General features: G+C 39.4%; 1 non-coding gene across 1 annotated transcript; it reads left to right on the top strand.

The window, feature by feature from the left end:
• Positions 1-350: 350 nt before the first annotated feature.
• LOC122037863 lies at positions 351-456 on the top strand. The gene has a single exon (XR_006127760.1). It is a non-coding gene; the product is annotated as a small nucleolar RNA R71 (small nucleolar RNA).
• The last annotated feature ends 6,115 nt before the right edge of the window (positions 457-6,571 follow it).

The following is a 6,571-nucleotide window of genomic DNA, read 5'->3' as shown; positions in this document are numbered from 1 at the left end:
AGTGCTCTGAACTCCCACATACTTCACAAGATGTACTAATAACATTGACCATATTAGCACTAGTCCCCATATTCTCAAATTTCTTTGTAAGAGCGTCCAATTTTGCAGACAAAAGAGTGACTGCATCTACATCAAACTTCCCTGATGTTTTAATTGTTGGGTTTACAAAAGAATAGCCACCACTTCTTTCATTTGCCCATTGATGATGATTTCGTGCTACACTGTCAATAATTTCTTCAGCTTCATCTAAACTTTTATTCATAAGTGCCCCTCCAGCAGCTGAATCAAGGGACACTTTGGTATGATAGTTGATACCATTATAAAAAGTGTGCAACACTAACCATCTTTCCAACCCATGATGTGGGCATTGTCTGAGCATACTATTATATCTATCCCATGCTTCAAAAAGAGATTCTGAGTCAGTTTGCTTGAAGCTTGCAATTAAATTCCTCATATGAGCTGTTTTGCTTGGTGGATAGAATTTATCAAGAAACTGTTGCTCACACTGCTCCCAAGTGGTGATGCTATTAGGGGCCAAAGAATTCAGCCATTGCTTTGCCCTATCTCTTAAAGAAAACCCAAATAATAATAATCTAACTGCTTCTGAAGGAACTCCATTCATTTTCATGGTACCACATATTTCATAAAAGACCTCTAAGTGTTGATTGGGGTCTTCATGAGGTCCTCCACCAAATTGGTACCTTGCACCATGCGGTTAATCTCAAAGTTATTAGCGGTTGGTTGCTACTCGGAAAACCTAGAGGTTCCACTGTACAAAAATTTTGTACAAAGGTCTGAACCTTTTCCTAGCTACCATGTGTTCTTTTAAATTAAATTTTGGATCGCCTGCGGAACTTAACACGTTTGATCCAAAACTTAATCTATTCGTTCTTTTAGGTTTTGACTTGGGTCTCCTGCGGAACTTAACACGTTCGACCCAAATCACCTTAAGTTATTAATTCCATTAAATATTAATTTCCATAATTGGTTCCCAGTACTGACGTGGCGAGGCACATGGCCTTCTTGGATATGGGAGCAACCACCACCGACTAGACAAAACCTTTTATGGAAAGCTAATATTTAATTTCCTAAAATAACTTTAGGTTAACCGAAAAGAACAATCAAATCACAAGGGAAAAGAAAACAAAAAGACACAACATCGAAAAAACATATTGAAATACTAGAATCGTATGCCTCTTGTATTTGGTATTATTTCCAAAATAACTAGTATGATCACGGAAAGAAAAATTACTAGTTATACCTTTTAGAAAGACCTCTTGATCTTCTACCGTATTCCTCTTCTAACCTCGGACGTTGTGTGGGCAACGATCTTCCGAGATGAGAACCACCAAGCACCTTCTTCTTCCTTGCAAATTTCGGCCATCAAAACTTCTTCTAGGATGAAGAGGTTCGGCCACCACCACCATGCTCCAAGGGATGCTAGAAAAGAGACTTCTTTTCTCTCCTTCTTAGTTCCGGCCACCAAAGCTATCTCCACCCTGAGAAAATTTCGGCCACACAAAGGAGAGGAGAGGAAAGAAAGGGCCGGCCACACCCAAGGAAGAAAAGAGGGAGAAAAATAATAGAGTTGTTCACAATGAAGCCTCCTCTACCCCCTCTTTTATAATCCTTGGTCTTGCTTATAAGAAATTTAAATAAAAATTTCCTTAATTCCTTTACCATGAAAAAGAAAAATTATTTTAATTAAAACAATTTTCCTTTTTTAATTGCAATGGCCGGCCACCACTTTCCCCAAAACAAGGAGAGTTTTAATTAAAACAAAAATTAAAACTTCCTAATTTGTTTCTAGAAATTTATAAAAATTTCTCCAATAATTTTAATCCCTTTATGATTGGTTAATAAAAAGAAATTTTATAAATTAAAATCTTTCTTTTAAACATGTGGATAATTTCCAAAAAGGAAAGTTATCTCTAAAAATTAAAATCTCCTTTCAATCTACAAATAAGGAAAGATATTAAATCTTTTCTTAATCTTTTGTAGAAACTAATAAAAGAGAATTTTTAATTTTTAAACTTTCTTTTAAATCATGAATATAATTAAAAGGAAAGTTTTTACCAAAATTAAAATCAACCTTTTAATCTACAAATAAGGAAAGAGATTTTAACTCTTCTCTTAATCTTTTGTAGAATCTTATAAAGGAAGGATTTAAATTTTTAAACTCTCTTTTAAATTATATTATCCACATAAGAAAAATTTTAAAATTAAAATTCCTTTTTATTTTAATAGGGCCGGCCACATGAATTCACCCATGAACATACCCATGGTCGGCCCTAGCTTGGTCTCCAAGCTAGCTTGGCCGACCCCTATAGGATGGGTAAGAAGGTGAGTATAGTACTCTATAATTAAGAGGCTACGATAGGGACCGAGAGGAGGAATTGGTTTTGGTCTCCCGATAAAATTAAGCATCCCGTGTTCGCCCCGAACACACAACTTAATTTTATCAATAATAATTCATTCCACTAGAGAACTATTATTGAACTACCGCACCAATCCCAAATTACATTTTGGGCTCCTTCTTATCATGAGTGTGTTAGTCTCCCTGTATTTAAGATAACAAATGTCCACTAATTAAGTAAGTTATTGACAACTCGCTTAATATATCTAGCTCCGGAGTAGTACCACCAACTTCATCATCATGTCGGACTAGGTCCACCTGCAGGATTTAACATGACAATCCTTATGAGCTCCTCTTGAGGACATTATCAACCTAGTATCTCTAGAACACAGTTTCCTTCTATAATCAACAACACACACTATAAGTGATACCATTTCCCAACTTATCGGGCTTATTGATTCATCGAACTAAATCTCACCCATTGATAAATTAAAGAAATAAATATCAAATATATGTGCTTGTTATTATATTAGGATTAAGAGCACACACTTCCATAATAACTGAGGTCTTTGTTTCTTTATAAAATCAGTATAAAAGAAACAACCTCAAATGGTCCTACTCACTACACTTTAAGTGTACTAGTGTAATTATATAGTTAAGATAAACTAATACCTAATTACACTACGACCTTCCAATGGTTTGTTCCTTTCCATCTTGGTCGTGAGCTACTGTTTATAATTTATAAGGTACTGATAACATGATCTTCTGTGTGTGACACCACACACCATGTTATCTACAATATAAATTAATTGAACAACTACATTTATCATAAATGTAGTCATTTAACCAATGTGATTCTTATTTCTAGATAAATGTTTATACCAAAAGGTAGGCTTTTAGTATACACTCTAACATTAGCTTCCACTGAAGGTCTTGAAATACTAGATCGAAAACCTCTTGCATAAGGTGCAGCATAATCCTTGAGTGGTCTATTCGCCATGTTCAAATGTTCCTGTTCTTCAATTTGCCTTTGCAGAATTCTTCTTTTATGGAAAGTTCTGTCAATCTCAGGGTCAAAAGGAAAGAATTCTCCTGCAAAGTTAGATCTTCGCATACACAAGAACAAGATAGCAAATGACAATTCAACAGAAAAAGAAAAAAAATAAAAGAATCAAAAATGTAGAATTGAATTTGTACAAAAAGAATTAACAAGAAGTAAAAGTTATACAAGAAAGTAAAAACAGAAATCTAATGATTAGTTATAACTATGCAATATGAAAGGAAAACAAATGTTATGTTTAGTCTAACTCAATTGATAATTCCTAATGTTATAGCGCAGTCCCCGGCAACGGCGCCAAAAACTTGTTACGCTCCGCAAGTGTACGGAAATGTCGCAAGTAATATAAAAGATTATCGTATCCACAGGGACTGGAATAAGCACTAGAAATGTCTCAATGCGAATTAGCTAAACAACTATCCAATTGTTTCAAATGCAAAGTGAAGGTAAACAAATCTAATATTAAAGATCAACAAACAAAAGTTTAGTGTTTTGGGTTATGATAAAGGGAGATTCTAGGAGTTTCGGTTTCTTTGCAAGATTTCTTGAATGTAAATGGTTCACCAATTCTTATCCCTCAATTGCCAAACACTTGTAGAAAGTTGCCGATTCTCTCTTGCAATAGATAACCGGCTAAGGACTGAGAAATGTATCTAAATATGATCAATTAGACGTGAACCTACGTTGTCCTTACACAGAAGCGCACCTATTACTATGCCTTCCTCGGATATCAACATAAAAGCCCACAACTTATTAATCTATCAAGATACAAGAAACTAATCACAAGATCCATCCTACTCTCTTGAATATTCCTATTTCCTCTTCAAGATTATCTCTCAAACGTCCTTACACGGGCTTGCACCTGTCACGTGGATCCCTCGGATGATCAAGTGAGAGTTTATCTTTACAAAGTCCACAAGAAATCCAAACAATCAATCAAGAATGAGAATTAAGCACAAATCACCATTAATTATTCAAGATCTAATTGATACAAGCAAGACAATGTCATTGAAACAAGAAATTGGCAAATCTATAAGAGATTACATCAATCCATCATACAAATACTCCCTTAATCCTAGGATACAAGATCTACTCCATGAATCGAGGAAGAATACCCGAAGAAATAAAGATTACAAGCGTTTCTTAAATCCCCAATCCAAGAAACCAAGAAAAGGGGGAAAGAGAAAACTTATCTATGAAGAAGTCTCGTCTTCGGATCCAATCCTCGCTCCGGAGTCGAAATCGTCAAGAACTCCCCTCGAAATCCTCCCAAGAATGGGAGATACCACCAAATCTTGCCTTCTCCCAAAGGGAGATCCCTTCAATTCATGAAGGAGGGTTTAAATAGAGGAGAAATCGGGCCACATTTGTAACCTGTAGTGTGAGATTCACCTGGCCATGTCCGGGTCCTTATACTACTTGAAAGGCTGCAGTCGTGTGACTCCACCTGCCGGGACCTCCCCATTCTCTGGAAATGCTACAGCCCGTGGTACACCACAGCACCACCCACTAAACCTCTGGAAACCTCACACGACCCGTGTAGATCTACGGCCATGTAGGCATCTGCTTTCTAATTTCTTCAATCAAGACACGGCGTGTGAGATTATGACCATGTCCTCTTCCTTCTATTGTTAAAACTGCAGTAAAATGCAGAGATACACGACCTGATGCTCTCTCCCTTCAATTCCTTCCAAGCTTGCCCGAGGACTTGTAATCTTCACCAATTTCGACTCCTGTGTACAGAAAATGCACAAAAAGCAGATCTCCGAACCAAAAGAGTAAATATGCTAAAAGGAAAGCTGGAAGTATAAAAGTGCATAGATCAAGCATGCTCAAAGTATGTAAATGTGCGTAAAAACATGCATAAAAGAGTATATAATCTACGCACATCAGTTGTGCAACTTCGTTTTTACTTTGCATGCTTGTGGGTGATTGGTCGGGGCCTATGATACACAACTCGGCCAACTAGGCCTCCCGAGCGGGCGTAGGTGGCATATGACTTGTCACTACTTTCCCTTGCCGCTCCTCTTTAAGCGTCTTTCGTTCCGGCCGGGGGGTTTATAGTCGCCGGTCGGACTCTCGGGTTTAACGTCGGAGCTCGACGGACTTCCAGTTCGACTCTCGGGTTTAACGTCGGAGCTCGACGGTCTTCCGACCGGGGAGTTTATAGTCGCCGGTCCGACTCTCGATATTTAACGTCTGAGCTCGACGGTCTTCCGGCCGGAGGGTTTATAGTTGCCGATCCGACTCTCGATATTTAATGTCGGAGCTCGACGGTCTTCCGGCCGGAGGGTTTATAGTCGCCAGTCTGACTCTCGATATTTAACGTCGGAGCTCGACGACCTTCGTGTAGTCGTCCGTTCTGCGAATAATGCCAAATGTGTTTTATCACTTTGCTTCCTGCATTAAAAGGGCACAGGCGACCAAGACATACATAAAATGGATTACATCGGCGCACCTCTCACCCAGCTCGGTACGGCTGGAGATGATTTGCGCTCCATGGTCGATCCAGCTGCCGTCCGTCTTCATCCTCCAAATAATAGGCACCCGAGCGGAGCTTTTCGATGACTTTGAAGGGGCCCGCCCAAGGAGCCTCCAGCTTGCCAACGTCCCCGGCCGACTTTACTTCCTTCCATACTAGGTCGCCGACCTGGAATGCTCTAGGGATCACGCGCCGGTTGTAGTTCTGCTTCATTCTCTGCCGGTATGCCATCAGGCGGACGGACGCCTTGGCTCGCTCCTCATCGATCAAGTCCAACTCCATCTTCCTCCGCTCAGCATTATCATCATCATAGTTCTGAATCCGGACGGACTCTGACTTAATGGGATAAGCTGTCGCCTCCATTACCTAAATGGAATAGCGTGACACCCGGTCCCTCCTTTGAATTAAATGCGGATAGCCCATAGGGCGGCGTGACAAGTCCACCCGGCTTCCTCATGTGGTTAGAGTCGAGCCGAAGAATTAAAGTTTCTCGGTTAGTTACTTGACGAGTCGTTGCTCGGGATGCGCTCTGATAAGTGTTATTATCTTTGCACCATTCTTGAGAAGTACACTTCGGTATCGCCCGTTACTCATATAGTAGGCGAGAATGTCGAGCCAGGCAGTTATATCTTTGCCGAATAAACTTTTGACCATCGCTCGGTGATCTTAGCTAATT

Source organism: Zingiber officinale, unplaced genomic scaffold (genome assembly GCF_018446385.1).
Source record: "Zingiber officinale cultivar Zhangliang unplaced genomic scaffold, Zo_v1.1 ctg98, whole genome shotgun sequence".
Lineage (NCBI taxonomy): Eukaryota > Viridiplantae > Streptophyta > Magnoliopsida > Zingiberales > Zingiberaceae > Zingiber > Zingiber officinale.
This window is presented reverse-complemented; position numbering and strand designations above follow the sequence as displayed.